General features: G+C 48.8%; 18 non-coding genes across 18 annotated transcripts in view; all 18 read right to left on the reverse strand.

Moving 5' to 3' along the window:
• The window catches only part of TRNAL-AAG (transfer RNA leucine (anticodon AAG)), an 82-nt gene extending 24 nt beyond the window's left edge, over nt 1-58 (reverse strand). The window contains exon 1 of the tRNA in view: nt 1-58. This exon is cut by the window's left edge and continues 24 nt beyond it. This is a non-coding gene — a tRNA (tRNA-Leu).
• A 208-nt stretch (nt 59-266) lies between these two features.
• On the reverse strand, nt 267-348 carry TRNAL-UAG (transfer RNA leucine (anticodon UAG)). Its single transcript has one exon. It is a non-coding gene; the product is annotated as a tRNA-Leu (tRNA).
• Nucleotides 349-625: 277 nt separating this feature from the next.
• On the reverse strand, nt 626-707 carry TRNAL-AAG (transfer RNA leucine (anticodon AAG)). The gene has a single exon. It is a non-coding gene; the product is annotated as a tRNA-Leu (tRNA).
• Nucleotides 708-915: 208 nt separating this feature from the next.
• On the reverse strand, nt 916-997 carry TRNAL-UAG (transfer RNA leucine (anticodon UAG)). The gene has a single exon. It is a non-coding gene; the product is annotated as a tRNA-Leu (tRNA).
• A 923-nt stretch (nt 998-1,920) lies between these two features.
• TRNAL-AAG (transfer RNA leucine (anticodon AAG)) lies at nt 1,921-2,002 on the reverse strand. The gene has a single exon. It is a non-coding gene; the product is annotated as a tRNA-Leu (tRNA).
• Nucleotides 2,003-2,840: 838 nt separating this feature from the next.
• On the reverse strand, nt 2,841-2,922 carry TRNAL-UAG (transfer RNA leucine (anticodon UAG)). Its single transcript has one exon. It is a non-coding gene; the product is annotated as a tRNA-Leu (tRNA).
• Nucleotides 2,923-3,196: 274 nt separating this feature from the next.
• TRNAL-AAG (transfer RNA leucine (anticodon AAG)) lies at nt 3,197-3,278 on the reverse strand. The gene has a single exon. It is a non-coding gene; the product is annotated as a tRNA-Leu (tRNA).
• A 208-nt stretch (nt 3,279-3,486) lies between these two features.
• TRNAL-UAG (transfer RNA leucine (anticodon UAG)) lies at nt 3,487-3,568 on the reverse strand. Its single transcript has one exon. It is a non-coding gene; the product is annotated as a tRNA-Leu (tRNA).
• Nucleotides 3,569-3,845: 277 nt separating this feature from the next.
• On the reverse strand, nt 3,846-3,927 carry TRNAL-AAG (transfer RNA leucine (anticodon AAG)). Its single transcript has one exon. It is a non-coding gene; the product is annotated as a tRNA-Leu (tRNA).
• A 208-nt stretch (nt 3,928-4,135) lies between these two features.
• Nucleotides 4,136-4,217, reverse strand: TRNAL-UAG (transfer RNA leucine (anticodon UAG)). Its single transcript has one exon. It is a non-coding gene; the product is annotated as a tRNA-Leu (tRNA).
• A 274-nt stretch (nt 4,218-4,491) lies between these two features.
• TRNAL-AAG (transfer RNA leucine (anticodon AAG)) lies at nt 4,492-4,573 on the reverse strand. Its single transcript has one exon. It is a non-coding gene; the product is annotated as a tRNA-Leu (tRNA).
• A 208-nt stretch (nt 4,574-4,781) lies between these two features.
• TRNAL-UAG (transfer RNA leucine (anticodon UAG)) lies at nt 4,782-4,862 on the reverse strand. The gene has a single exon. It is a non-coding gene; the product is annotated as a tRNA-Leu (tRNA).
• A 274-nt stretch (nt 4,863-5,136) lies between these two features.
• TRNAL-AAG (transfer RNA leucine (anticodon AAG)) lies at nt 5,137-5,218 on the reverse strand. The gene has a single exon. It is a non-coding gene; the product is annotated as a tRNA-Leu (tRNA).
• Nucleotides 5,219-5,766: 548 nt separating this feature from the next.
• On the reverse strand, nt 5,767-5,848 carry TRNAL-AAG (transfer RNA leucine (anticodon AAG)). Its single transcript has one exon. It is a non-coding gene; the product is annotated as a tRNA-Leu (tRNA).
• A 208-nt stretch (nt 5,849-6,056) lies between these two features.
• Nucleotides 6,057-6,138, reverse strand: TRNAL-UAG (transfer RNA leucine (anticodon UAG)). The gene has a single exon. It is a non-coding gene; the product is annotated as a tRNA-Leu (tRNA).
• Nucleotides 6,139-6,415: 277 nt separating this feature from the next.
• On the reverse strand, nt 6,416-6,497 carry TRNAL-AAG (transfer RNA leucine (anticodon AAG)). Its single transcript has one exon. It is a non-coding gene; the product is annotated as a tRNA-Leu (tRNA).
• A 208-nt stretch (nt 6,498-6,705) lies between these two features.
• Nucleotides 6,706-6,787, reverse strand: TRNAL-UAG (transfer RNA leucine (anticodon UAG)). Its single transcript has one exon. It is a non-coding gene; the product is annotated as a tRNA-Leu (tRNA).
• Nucleotides 6,788-7,372: 585 nt separating this feature from the next.
• TRNAL-AAG (transfer RNA leucine (anticodon AAG)) lies at nt 7,373-7,454 on the reverse strand. The gene has a single exon. It is a non-coding gene; the product is annotated as a tRNA-Leu (tRNA).
• Nucleotides 7,455-13,957: the final 6,503 nt, after the last annotated feature.

Below are 13,957 nucleotides of genomic sequence, written 5' to 3' on the forward strand. Positions count from 1 at the left end.
CGCCTCCGAAGAGACTGGAGCCTTAATCCAGCGCCTTAGACCGCTCGGCCATGCTACCCACGCAAAAAGAGGACATCTGGTACGAAAATGTCCGAGATAGGCTTGTGCTGGCGAGCTATCTATTTTCAAAGCGGAATGTGTGAAGAGGCAGAATTTTTCCCTTTCTGAAGCGCCTTTGCGTCTGACTGTTGGAGAGAATCGTCGCAAGAAAGTTCTGCTGACACTACAAATGATATCGGGAAAGAACATTTCGAGACTCTAAAATCTGGCAGCAGTGGGATTCGAACCCACGCCTCCAAAGAGACTGGAGCCTAAATCCAGCGCCTTAGACCGCTCGGCCATGCTACCGCTTGATAGCTCTTTGTGCCTGCTTCCTTGGAGAACGGGATACACATGTGACCACACCGACCATGTGACCTCCTACGGGAAAACGCTCCTATCAGGAAGCAACGGGACAAAGTAGTGACTGTGAGGACTGTCTTTGCTTCAGCAAAGCTCCGCTTGGATAGTAGACTACACAAATATATTCATGTGATGGGTAGGAAAGGTTTTAAGGGCATGCTCTCTAATGGAAAAGCAAAGTCAGCGAAATACATCTCAGGAGGTTTTCAAAATCACAAGACAATGGCAGCAGTGGGATTTGAACCCACGCCTCCGAAGAGACTGGAGCCTTAATCCAGCGCCTTAGACCGCTCGGCCATGCTACCCACGCAAAAAGAGGACATCTGGTACGAAAATGTCCGAGATAGGCTTGTGCTGGCGAGCTATCTATTTTCAAAGCGGAATGTGTGAAGAGGCAGAATTTTTCCCTTTCTGAAGCGCCTTTGCGTCTGACTGTTGGAGAGAATCGTCGCAAGAAAGTTCTGCTGACGCTACAAATGATATCGGGAAAGAACATTTCGAGGCTCTAAAATCTGGCAGCAGTGGGATTCGAACCCACGCCTCCAAAGAGACTGGAGCCTAAATCCAGCGCCTTAGACCGCTCGGCCATGCTACCACTTGATAGCTCTTTGTGCCTGCTTCCTTGGAGAACGGGATACACATGTGACCACACCGACCATGTGACCTCCTACGGGAAAACGCTCCTATCAGGAAGCAACGGGACAAAGTAGTGACTGTGAGGACTGTCTTTGCTTCAGCAAAGCTCCGCTTGGATAGTAGACTACACAAATATATTCATGTGATGGGTAGGAAAGGTTTTAAGGGCATGCTCTCTAATGGAAAAGCAAAGTCAGCGAAATACATCTCAGGAGGTTTTCAAAATCACAAGACAATGGAAGCAGTGTGATTCGAGACCACACCTCTGAAGAGACTGGAGCCTTAATCCAGCGCCTTAGACCGCTCGGCCATGCTACCCACGCAAAAAGAGGACATCTGGTACGAAAATGTCCGAGATAGGCTTGTGCTGGCGAGCTATCTATTTTCAAAGCGGAATGTGTGAAGAGGCAGAATTTTTCCCTTTCTGAAGCGCCTTTGCGTCTGACTGTTGGAGAGAATCGTCGCATGAAAGTTCTGCTGATGCTGCAGGTGATATCGGGAGGGGGCATTTCGGGGCTCTGGGGTCTGGCGGCGGTGGGATTCGAGCCCACGCCCCCAGGGAGACTGGAGCCTAAATCCAGCGCCTTAGACTGCTCGGCCATGCTACCGCTTGATAGCTCTTTGTGCCTGCTTCCTTGGAGAACGGGATACACATGTGACCACACCGACAACGCCTCCTACGGGAAAACGCTCCTATCAGGAAGCAACGGGACAAAGTAGTGACTGTGAGAACTGTCTTTGCTTCAGCAAAGCTCCGCTTGGATAGTAGACTACACAAATATATTCATGTGATGGGTAGGAAAGGTTTTAAGGGCATGCTCTCTAATGGAAAAGCAAAGTCAGCGAAATACATCTCAGGAGGTTTTTAAAATCACAAGACAATGGCAGCAGTGGGATTCGAACCCACGCCTCCGAAGAGACTGGAGCCTTAATCCAGCGCCTTAGACCGCTCGGCCATGCTACCCACGCAAAAAGAGGACATCTGGTACGAAAATGTCCGAGATAGGCTTGTGCTGGCGAGCTATCTATCTTCAAAGCGGAATGTGTGAAGAAGCAGAATTTTTCCCTTTCTGAAGCGCCTTTGCGTCTGACTGTTGGAGAGAATCGTCGCAAGAAAGTTCTGCTGACGCTACAAATGATATCGGGAAAGAACATTTCGAGACTCTAAAATCTGGCAGCAGTGGGATTCGAACCCACGCCTCCAAAGAGACTGGAGCCTAAATCCAGCGCCTTAGACCGCTCGATAGCTCTTTGTGCCTGCTTCCTTGAAGAACGGGATACACATGTGACCACACCGACAACGCCTCCTACGGGAAAACGCTCCTATCAGGAAGCAACGGGACAAAGTAGTGACTGTGAGGACTGTCTTTGCTTCAGCAAAGCTCCGCTTGGATAGTAGACTACACAAATATATTCATGTGATGGGTAGGAAAGGTTTTAAGGGCATGCTCTCTAATGGAAAAGCAAAGTCAGCGAAATACATCTCAGGAGGTTTTCAAAATCACAAGACAATGGCAGCAGGGAGAATCGAACCCACGCCTCCGAAGAGACTGGAGCCTTAATCCAGCACCTTAGACTGCTCGGCCATGCTACCCACGCAAAAAGAGGACATCTGGTACGAAAATGTCCAAGATAGGCTTGTGCTGGCGAGCTATCTATCTTCAAAGCGGAATGTGTGAAGAAGCAGAATTTTTCCCTTTCTGAAGCGCCTTTGCGTCTGACTGTTGGAGAGAATCGTCGCAAGAAAGTTCTACTGACGCTACAAATGATATCGGGAAAGAACATTTCGAGACTCTAAAATCTAGCAGCAGTGGGATTTGAACCCACGCCCCCAAGGAGACTGGAGCCTAAATCCAGCGCCTTAGACCGCTCGGCCATGCTACCGCTTGATAGCTCTTTGTGCCTGCTTCCTTGGAGAACGGGATACACATGTGACCACACCGACAACGCCTCCTACGGGAAAACGCTCCTATCAGGAAGCAACGGGACAAAGTAGTGACTGTGAGGACTGTCTTTGCTTCAGCAAAGCTCCGCTTGGATAGTAGACTACACAAATATATTCATGTGATGGGTAGGAAAGGTTTTAAGGGCATGCTCTCTAATGGAAAAGCAAAGTCAGCGAAATACATCTCAGGAGGTTTTCAAAATCACAAGACAATGGCAGCAGTGGGATTTGAACCCACGCCTCCGAAGAGACTGGAGCCTTAATCCAGCGCCTTAGACCGCTCGGCCATGCTACCCACGCAAAAAGAGGACATCTGGTACGAAAATGTCCGAGATAGGCTTGTGCTGGCGAGCTATCTATTTTCAAAGCGGAATGTGTGAAGAGGCAGAATTTTTCCCTTTCTGAAGCGCCTTTGCGTCTGACTGTTGGAGAGAATCGTCGCAAGAAAGTTCTGCTGACGCTACAAATGATATCGGGAAAGAACATTTCGAGACTCTAAAATCTGGCAGCGGCGGGATTCGAACCCACGCCTCCAAGGAGACTGGAGCCTAAATCCAGCGCCTTAGACCGCTCGGCCACGCTACCGCTTGATAGCTCTTTGTGCCTGCTTCCTTGGAGAACGGGATACACATGTGACCAAACCGACCATGTGACCTCCTACGGGAAAACGCTCCTATCAGGAAGCAACGGGACAAAGTAGTGACTGTGAGGACTGTCTTTGCTTCAGCAAAGCTCCGCTTGGATAGTAGACTACACAAATATATTCATGTGATGGGTAGGAAAGGTTTTAAGGGCATGCTCTCTAATGGAAAAGCAAAGTCAGCGAAATACATCTCAGGAGGTTTTTAAAATCACAAGACAATGGCAGCAGTGGGATTCGAACCCACGCCTCCGAAGAGACTGGAGCCTTAATCCAGCGCCTTAGACCGCTCGGCCATGCTACCCACGCAAAAAGAGGACATCTGGTACGAAAATGTCCGAGATAGGCTTGTGCTGGCGAGCTATCTATTTTCAAAGCGGAATGTGTGAAGAGGCAGAATTTTTCCCTTTCTGAAGCGCCTTTGCGTCTGACTGTTGGAGAGAATCGTCGCAAGAAAGTTCTGCTGACGCTACAAATGATATCGGGAAAGAACATTTCGAGACTCTAAGATCTGGCAGCAGTGGTATTCGAACCCACGCCTCCAAGGAGACTGGAGCCTAAATGCAGCGCCTTAGACCGCTCGGCCATGCTACCGCTTGATAGCTCTTTGTGCCTGCTTCCTTGGAGAACGGGATACACATGTGACCACACCGACAACGCCTCCTACGGGAAAACGCTCCTATCAGGAAGCAACGGGACAAAGTAGTGACTGTGAGAACTGTCTTTGCTTCAGCAAAGCTCCGCTTGGATAGTAGACTACACAAATATATTCATGTGATGGGTAGGAAAGGTTTTAAGGGCATGCTCTCTAATGGAAAAGCAAAGTCAGCGAAATACATCTCAGGAGGTTTTTAAAATCACAAGACAATGGCAGCAGTGGGATTCGAACCCACGCCTCCGAAGAGACTGGAGCCTTAATCCAGCGCCTTAGACCGCTCGGCCATGCTACCCACGCAAAAAGAGGACATCTGGTACGAAAATGTCCGAGATAGGCTTGTGCTGGCGAGCTATCTATTTTCAAAGCGGAATGTGTGAAGAGGCAGAATTTTTCCCTTTCTGAAGCGCCTTTGCGTCTGACTGTTGGAGAGAATCGTCGCAAGAAAGTTCAGCTGACGCTACAAATGATATCGGGAAAGAACATTTCGAGACTCTAAAATCTGGCAGTAGTGGGATTCGAACCCACGCCTCCAAGAGACTGGAGCCTAAATCCAGCGCCTTAGACCGCTCGGCCATGCTACCGCTTGACAGCTCTTTGTGCCTGCTTCCTTGGAGAACGGGATACACATGTGACCACACCGACAACGCCTCCTACGGGAAAACGCTCCTATCAGGAAGCAACGGGACAAAGTAGTGACTGTGAGAACTGTCTTTGCTTCAGCAAAGCTCCGCTTGGATAGTAGACTACACAAATATATTCATGTGATGGGTAGGAAAGATTTTAAGGGCATGCTCTCTAATGGAAAAGCAAAGTCAGCAAAATACATCTCAGGAAGTTTTTAAAATCACAAGACAATGGCAGCAGTGGGATTCGAACCCACGCCTCCGAAGAGACTGGAGCCTTAATCCAGCGCCTTAGACCGCTCGGCCATGCTACCCACGCAAAAAGAGGACATCTGGTACTAAAATGTCCGAGATAGGCTTGTGCTGGCGAGCTATCTATTTTCACAGCTGAATTTGTGAAGAAGCAGAATTTTTCCCTTTCTGAAGCGCCTTTGCGTCTGACTGTTGGAGAGAATCGTCGCAAGAAAGTTCTGCTGACGCTACAAATGATATCGGGAAAGAACATTTCGAGACTCTAAAATCTGGCAGCAGTGGGATTCGAACCCACGCCTCCAAAGAGACTAGAGCCTAATTCCAGCGCCTTAGACCGCTCGATAGCTCTTTGTGCCTGCTTCCTTGGAGAACGGGATACACATGTGACCACACCGACAACGCCTCCTACGGGAAAACGCTCCTATCAGGAAGCAACGGGACAAAGTAGTGACTGTGAGGACTGTCTTTGCTTCAGCAAAGCTCCGCTTGGATAGTAGACTACACAAATATATTCATGTGATGGGTAGGAAAGGTTTTAAGGGCATGCTCTTTAATGGAAAAGCAAAGTCAGCGAAATACATCTCAGGAGGTTTTCAAAGTCACAAGACAATGGCAGCAGTGGGATTCGAACCCACGCCTCCGAAGAGACTGGAGCCTTAATCCAGCGCCTTAGACCGCTCGGCCATGCTACCCATGCAAAAAGAGTACATCTGGTACGAAAATGTCCGAGATAGGCTTGTGCTGGCGAGCTATCTATTTTCAAAGCGGAATGTGTGAAGAGGCAGAATTTTTCCCTTTCTGAAGCGCCTTTGCGTCTGACTGTTGGAGAGAATCGTCGCAAGAAAGTTCTGCTGACGCTACAAATGATATCGGGAAAGAACATTTCGAGACTCTAAAATCTGGCAGCAGTGGGATTCAAACCCACGCCTCCAAAGAGACTGGAGCCTAAATCCAGCGCCTTAGACCGCTCGGCCATGCTACCGCTTGATAGCTCTTTGTGCCTGCTTCCTTGGAGAACGGGATACACATGTGACCACACCGACCATGTGACCTCCTACGGGAAAACGCTCCTATCAGGAAGCAACGGGACAAAGTAGTGACTGTGAGGACTGTCTTTGCTTCAGCAAAGCTCCGCTTGGATAGTAGACTACACAAATATATTCATGTGATGGGTAGGAAAGGTTTTAAGGGCATGCTCTCTAATGGAAAAGCAAAGTCAGCGAAATACATCTCAGGAGGTTTTCAAAATCACAAGAGAATGGCAGCAGTGGGATTCGAACCCACGCCTCCGAAGAGACTGGAGCCTTAATCCAGCGCCTTAAACCGCTCGGCCATGCTACCCACGCAAAAAGAGGGCATCTGGTACGAAAATGTCCGAGATAGGCTTGTGCTGGCGAGCTATCTATTTTCAAAACGGAACGTGTGAAGAGGCAGAATTTTTCCCTTTCTGAAGCGCCTTTGCGTCTGACTTTTGGAGAGAATCGTCGCAAGAAAGTTCTGCTGACGCTACAAATGATATCGGGAAAGAACATTTCGAGACTCTAAAATCTGGCAGCAGTGGGATTCAAACCCACGCCTCCAAGGAGACTGGAGCCTAAATCCAGCGCCTTAGACCGCTCGGCCATGCTACCGCTTGATAGCTCTTTGTGCCTGCTTCCTTGGAGAACGGGATACACATGTGACCACACCGACCATGTGACCTGCTACGGGAAAACGCTCCTATCAGGAAGCAATGGGACAAAGTAGTGACTGTGAGGACTGTCTTTGCTTCAGCAAAGCTCCGCTTGGATAGTAGACTACACAAATGTATTCATGTGATGGGTAGGAAAGGTTTTAAGGGCATGCTCTCTAATGGAAAAGCAAAGTCAGCGAAATACATCTCAGGAGGTTTTCAAAATCACAAGACAATGGCAGCAGTGGGATTCCGCTCGGCCATGCTACCGCTTGACAGCTCTTTGTGCCTGCTTCCTTGGAGAACGGGATACACATGTGACCACACCGACAACGCCTCCTACGGGAAAACGCTCCTATCAGGAAGCAACGGGACAAAGTAGTGACTGTGAGAACTGTCTTTGCTTCAGCAAAGCTCCGCTTGGATAGTAGACTACACAAATATATTCATGTGATGGGTAGGAAAGGTTTTAAGGGCATGCTCTCTAATGGAAAAGCAAAGTCAGCGAAATACATCTCAGGAGGTTTTTAAAATCACAAGACAATGGCAGCAGTGGGATTCGAACCCACGCCTCCGAAGAGACTGGAGCCTTAATCCAGCGCCTTAGACCGCTCGGCCATGCTACCCACGCAAAAAGAGGACATCTGGTACGAAAATGTCCGAGATAGGCTTGTGCTGGCGAGCTATCTATTTTCACAGCTGAATTTGTGAAGAAGCAGAATTTTTCCCTTTCTGAAGCGCCTTTGCTTCTGACTGTTGGAGAGAATCGTCGCAAGAAAGTTCTGCTGACGCTACAAATGATATCGGGAAAGAATGTAATGGGGAGCAGGTGATGATATACGCAGTAACTGCACAGAGCCACGGAATAACAATATATAACAGTTTAATAAAGAAAGGAGGGGAAGGGAATGGGAACGGGAGAGAAGGTAAGAAATAAGTATACAGTAGCTAAGCAAAACATATAACTTCAATATGACAGTGCGCACAACAAATAGTGGTAGTTACCCCTCTAGTGTCTTTAGTTAGAACCTGTATACATTGGCTAGGAGAGGCCTCTCTTAAAGTAAGTCAGTAACAAGGTGCACCTTATTAATCTTCCAGGCAGGGGCCTGCTTTATCTTCCAGGCAGGGCCTGCTTTGTCTTCCAGCACACAAAGCTGCTTTAATGCTTGACCGAGCTGTATGGCCCCTCACTCTACTCACACTCCAACATACCTCTGTTTACAAGCTGACACAAGGCAGGAATAGTGAAGTCTCTCAGGGTCCTTGTTCAGCAAAGGAAAGTCCTTAATGGGCAAAGCAGCCTGCAGCAGGTCCTCCTAGCATGACATGTGTCCCCCTTCTGCCTGCAGCTTCCTGTATGCACACGCTTTTCCTCTCTGGAACATACCATCTTTCTCTGAGCTGTAGGGGGGGTTCTTTTGTGAATAGATTTGCCCTGCAATTTAGTCTTTCAGCAGTAGATGGCAGCAGAAGATCAGACAAATGACACAGTTATTCCATAAGCCCCTTACATGCCCCCCCTCTTTGACATCGGCCGTCCCGGTCGATACTTTCCTTGGACGCCTTACATAGGGTCATGCGAAAGCACCTTCTGCTCGGCCTCCCAACCTGGTGTTTGGGGGTCAATACTTTATAATCAACCCTATTAACAGTATACACAAACTCATCTGCCAAATACCTTTCAGGGGGAATACCAGCATTGGCCCTCTCAGTTCTACGTGGAGCCATGGCCACTTCTCTCGTGGTCTGAGCCATATCAGGGGTCACAGCATTCTCATTGCTGGCTCTGGCAAAGGTCAGATCATCTTCTGCAGGGGTGGCACCTGCATCTGGATTAGATGGAGGAAGGAGGCTGTCTTCAAGGTTTACATCTTCTGGATCTCTGTCAGGTGATGCTTCCCAGTCGACTGGGTTGGTTGGAGGCTGCCACCATTCTTCATCTTCATCTTCAAAGCCCCCCTCAGTGGGGACACATACAGATGCAGGCGTGCTCTCAGCTTCGCTTTCAGTCGGTCTTGCCTCAGAATAACAGGGCCTTAGCATATTTCGGTGGAGAATGCGAGTACGGTCCCCTCGCTCATTTTTCACTTCATAAACTGGTCCATGGGGGAAGGTTCTTCTGACTACAATGTAGGGCTCTACTTCCCAGCGCTCACTCAATTTATGTTGTGGACGCTTCTCAGCGACTAGAACCTTGTCACCCGGTTGGAACGGAACCTCTTGTGCAGGTTTTTGTGGCGGGTGTTTCTTTTCCTGTAGTCGCTTGGTGACAATGCGATGTACAGTCTCCAGTCGTCTGCGATGGCAGTCTATCCAGGAGCCCACACTCTGACTTTCACTATCCCCAGGGGGAGTCAGGTTCAATTCCTCGATGCCCCTCCCAGTTCTTCCAAACAACAAAACATATGGGGCATAGCCGGTGGTAGAGTGAACACGATTATTGTAAGTCCACACCAATTCTGCTACATAATTGGGCCAGTGGCTCTTGCGATCATCTTCTAATGTGCGTAGCATCTGTAATAGAGTTCGATTGAACCTCTCACAGGCTCCGTTTCCTTGTGGATGGTACGGAGTGGTTTTTGACCTTTGCATGCCATAGATTCTCTGCAGCTCCCTCATGACACTGCCCTGAAAGCAGGCCCCTTGATCAGAGTGTATTCGTTTGGGACAGCCATACACTTGGATAAAGTTTTCACTGATGGCTTGCGCAGCTGATGCAGCCGTTTGATCTTTGGTGGGCGTCACCACTGCAAACTTGGTGAAATGATCCGTCATCACAAGACAGTACTGATAGCCCCGATGTGAATGTCCAATCTTCAGATAGTCAATCATAAGCACTTCCAATGGCTCCTTGGTAACAATGGTTTGCGTTGGCGCTCTCTGTGTCAGGGACTTGCTTAGCTCACAGGCACGGCACAACTTGCAGGCTTTTTCTACTGTCCGGAGAAGTTGGGGATAGTATACTATCCTTTGCAGCCATTGGTACGTCTTATCCGGTCCAAAGTGGGCCCCCTTCTCATGAGCTTCCTGAGCCAGGGGTAATGCCATTTTCTGCGGTATCACCACCTGCCATCGCTCCTCTAGCTCAGCCGCCAAGTACACTCTGCGATACAGCAGCCCCTCTTGCATAGACAACTTCTCCCACTGGCTCAAAATCTGGAGGGTCTCGTGTGATAATTCTTCCCGTACCTTCTTGCTTGGTTTCCTCTGTTGAGTCACCCATTCCCTCACCCTGACTAACTCTGGGTCAGAAGACTGCACTTTGATCCATTCTTCCCTGGATTGGCCCAGTAGCCGTGAAGATGTTCCTGTTGTTATTTCCAAAATCCGAGCCTCTACAACCTTTGAGGTGAACTTGCGGAAATCTGGGATTTCATCTTCTTCCAATTGTTCATCTATTTCTCCCACAGGAACTTCTGAGGTGACTCGAGAGAGCGCATCAGCATTTTGGTTCTCATGCTTTGAGCGGTACTGTACATGGTAGTCATACTTGGATAAACGTGCTATCCACCTTTGCTCCATGGCTCCCAACTTGGCAGTGGTGATGTGTGCCAGGGGGTTGTTGTCCGTGTATACTTCAATCCGGGCTCCAGCGAGGTACTCAGCAAACCTTTCAGTGATTGCCCACACTAACGCCAGCAGTTCCAAGCGAAAAGAGCTGTAATTCACAGGATTACGTTCTGTTTCTCGTAACGTACGGCTGCTGTAAGCAATTACACGTTCAACGCCCTCTTGTACTTGTGACAGTACTGCGCCTAGTCCGTAAAGGCTTGCGTCGGTATATAACCGGAAGGGAAGATTGTAGTCTGCATATGCGAGGATAGGGGCGCTGGTCAAGGCTTCTTTTATTTTGTCCATAGCTTCCGCTTATCGAGGTCCCCAGTTGATCCTTTGTGTTTTCGGCCCTCTCGCAGTCCCTCTGAGTAATTTGTGCAAGGGTTCTGCCAACTTCGCAAAGTGCTTGATAAAGCGGCGGTAATGACCCGCTAGCCCAAGGAATGCACGAACTTCCCTCAATGTGGTCGGTGTGGGCCACTGTTGCACTGCTCTCACTTTGTCATCTGAAGGTTGTATTCCAGCTTCGGACACTTTGTGCCCCAGATATTCGATTTCTCTCTGAAAGATTCGACACTTCTTAGGCTTGAGTTTAAGCCCATGTCCCCGCAGGCGTCGGAACACTTGGCCTAACTGGTCTAGATGTTGTGTAAAGCTTGCAGAATATACCACGATATCATCCAGGTATATCAGGGTAGCTTCAAAGTTCATGTCTCCTAGACAGCTTTCCATAAGGCGCTGAAAGGTTCCCGGGGCATTACTCAGTCCAAACGGCATTCGGTTGAATTCAAAGAGCCCCATGGGCACAATGAATGCAGTCTTGGCTTTGTCTTTCTCTGCCACAGGGACCTGCCAATACCCACTGGCCAAGTCCAGAGAGGAGAAGTAACGGGCTTTTCCCAAGGCGGTCAATGACTCCTCTATACGGGGCAGCGGGTAAGAATCTCGGATTGTACAACTGTTCAGTTTGCGGTAATCAACACAAAACCGAGTGGACCCATCCTTTTTCTTAACCAGCACAATCGGGGCAGCCCAAGGGCTCTGACTTTCTCGTATCACCCCACTCTTCAGCATCTGCGCAAGCAATTCCTTTACTTCTTGATAGTACTTTGGGGGTATCTGTCGATATCTCTCTCTGCTGGGGGAAGCCTCCCCAGTGGGTATCTCATGTTGAATTTTGTCGGTACAACCGAAGTCCTCCTCGTGTCGAGAGAACGTGGCCTGATTTTCCCAGATAAAATTTTCTATAGTTTTGGCCTCTACAGGAGTAAAGGGTGTGAGGTCTGCTCCCATCTGTCCTAGGATAATGCGGCTGTTCCACTGTTCAGTGGGATCCTCTCTTTCTTCAAAGGATACGGACAAGGCCCAGGCTTCTCCCTCTATTGGCTTCAGCTCAATTGTCTCAGTACTTGCTACTTCTTCAGGCGCCAAATAAACATGTCCCAAGACGACACCCGGTGTGAGCGTGAGGGCTTGATCACTTGTATTCACACACCGCAAAGGGACTCTTCCATCTCTCACCGTGGCTAAAGTTCGTGCCACCAATGGATCAACTCTATCCTCTTCGAGGAATATGGGCTCCACCAAAACTTCTATACCATCTAGCTTCCGGTGTGCCCCAACAGGTAACGTGAGGACAGTCTCTCGATTTGGTGGTAAAGTTATCTTGGTCCGCCTTGGTACGCGGATCTTTCCTACTGGATATCGATTCCCGCCATTCCTCCTCAAACCGCTGGTGCGGATAAGGTGCTGGAAAACTTTCTGCGTGGGTCTGTCATTAGCGGTCTGCTTCCAGTAATCAGGTCCTTCTTTGTTGAAAAGCAGTTGATCCAGCTCCTTCAAAATATTCATGCCCATGATGGCTGGCACCACCCTGTTGTACTGTCCTTCCGTTAATATAATCCCCTTCTGGCCTAAGTCTTGGCCACAAGCACGCACCGCCATCCACACGACTCCCACTACTGGAATAGGTAGATTGTTAGCGGCCATCAGCTTGATATGGGCTCTCTTGTCAATGGACATGGTCCGTCCAAAGTGTTGATAGAAGAATTGTTCTGGCATCGTGGTCACCTGAGACCCCGTATCTAGCAGGCATCTCACTTTCTTCCCTTCAAATTCAGCCGTAATCGTTGGAGTGTTTGCAACTATATCTTCAGGGCATTTATCTCCCATACTGTCCGTTTGTCCTCCCGCCATACGCCCAACTATGGAGGGAGGTTCTAGTTTAACGTCGGAGTCCCCTGGGGTCCCCTCTTCTCAGGGCAGCGACTTGCCATGTGGCCCCACCTTCTACAGTCCCAACACTGATATTCTCTAGCGGGTCTCTGTCGCCTTTGATCAAACCGGTCTCTCTTTTCTTGCTCTGATGCTATGCGAGTGTTTGGCTGCGCGGCCGCTGGTCTTGTTGCTACCACTTCAGTCATTGGCGTTCTGGCTTGTAATTGCATAAGCTTCAGCTGCTCTTGAAGGGCTAATACAGTCTCTTGCAGAAGATCTACTTGTTTTTCCAGCCGACTTGGCTCTCTGGGCCCCTCACTCGGGACTACCCTATGCGTCCAGACCTCACTCCATCTATTCGGTGGGTCATGATCTTCAGCCTGCGTGCGTGAGACTGCCTCTTCTAATATCTCTTGGAAAGTCAGTTTTTTCTCTACTCTGATTCGTTCCCGGAGGGCACTTTTAATCAGTGGATTGTATAGTCCTCTAAGAAATTGATCTCGCAGGGTGCGATCGGCATATCCGGGAGTTTGTGCTAGCTCTGGCTCTGTGGCAAGAATTCGCCTCATAATTCTCTGAAGTGCATTGGCATACTGTGGCAACCCTTCCTCCTCACATTGTAATCTATGAAACAATTGTGCCTGCAAATCACCTGTTTCAGGTCTCCCACCATACACTCTCTCAAGAATCTTCACCACCTGCTCCAGTGTCCTCCTTTCACTCTCAGGACGCAGCAATACAGTATCTTGAGCATGCCCCTCTAGGGCCATCAGCAATATTTCACCTTGATTTTCTGTAGTTACTCCTGCCACCCTTAACATGCCTTTCATACGCTGTGCCCAGTCATGCAGCGGTATATTATCTCCTTTAAATTTTGGTATATGGGTCAACATTGCACCCAGGGATAAAGGTCTCACTGGTATTCCCCCATCTGGTTGCCTTGGTGCATCCCCTTCTGGTTGCACTAGTGCATTCCCATCTACAGCATTCCCCTGTCCTTCCATGCCTCAATACAGACTGCGTATCCTGCCGACTACGCCAGAAATGTAATGGGGAGCAGGTGATGATATACGCAGTAACTGCACAGAGCCACGGAATAACAATATATAACAGTTTAATAAAGAAAGGAGGGGAAGGGAATGGGAACGGGAGAGAAGGTAAGAAATAAGTATACAGTAGCTAAGCAAAACATATAACTTCAATATGACAGTGCGCACAACAAATAGTGGTAGTTACCCCTCTAGTGTCTTTAGTTAGAACCCGTATACATTGGCTAGGAGAGGCCTCTCTTAAAGTAAGTCAGTAACAAGGTGCACCTTATTAATCTTCCAGGCAGGGGCCTGCTTTATCTTCC

This window comes from Leptodactylus fuscus, chromosome 6, assembly GCF_031893055.1.
Source record: "Leptodactylus fuscus isolate aLepFus1 chromosome 6, aLepFus1.hap2, whole genome shotgun sequence".
Taxonomy (NCBI): Eukaryota; Metazoa; Chordata; class Amphibia; order Anura; family Leptodactylidae; genus Leptodactylus; species Leptodactylus fuscus.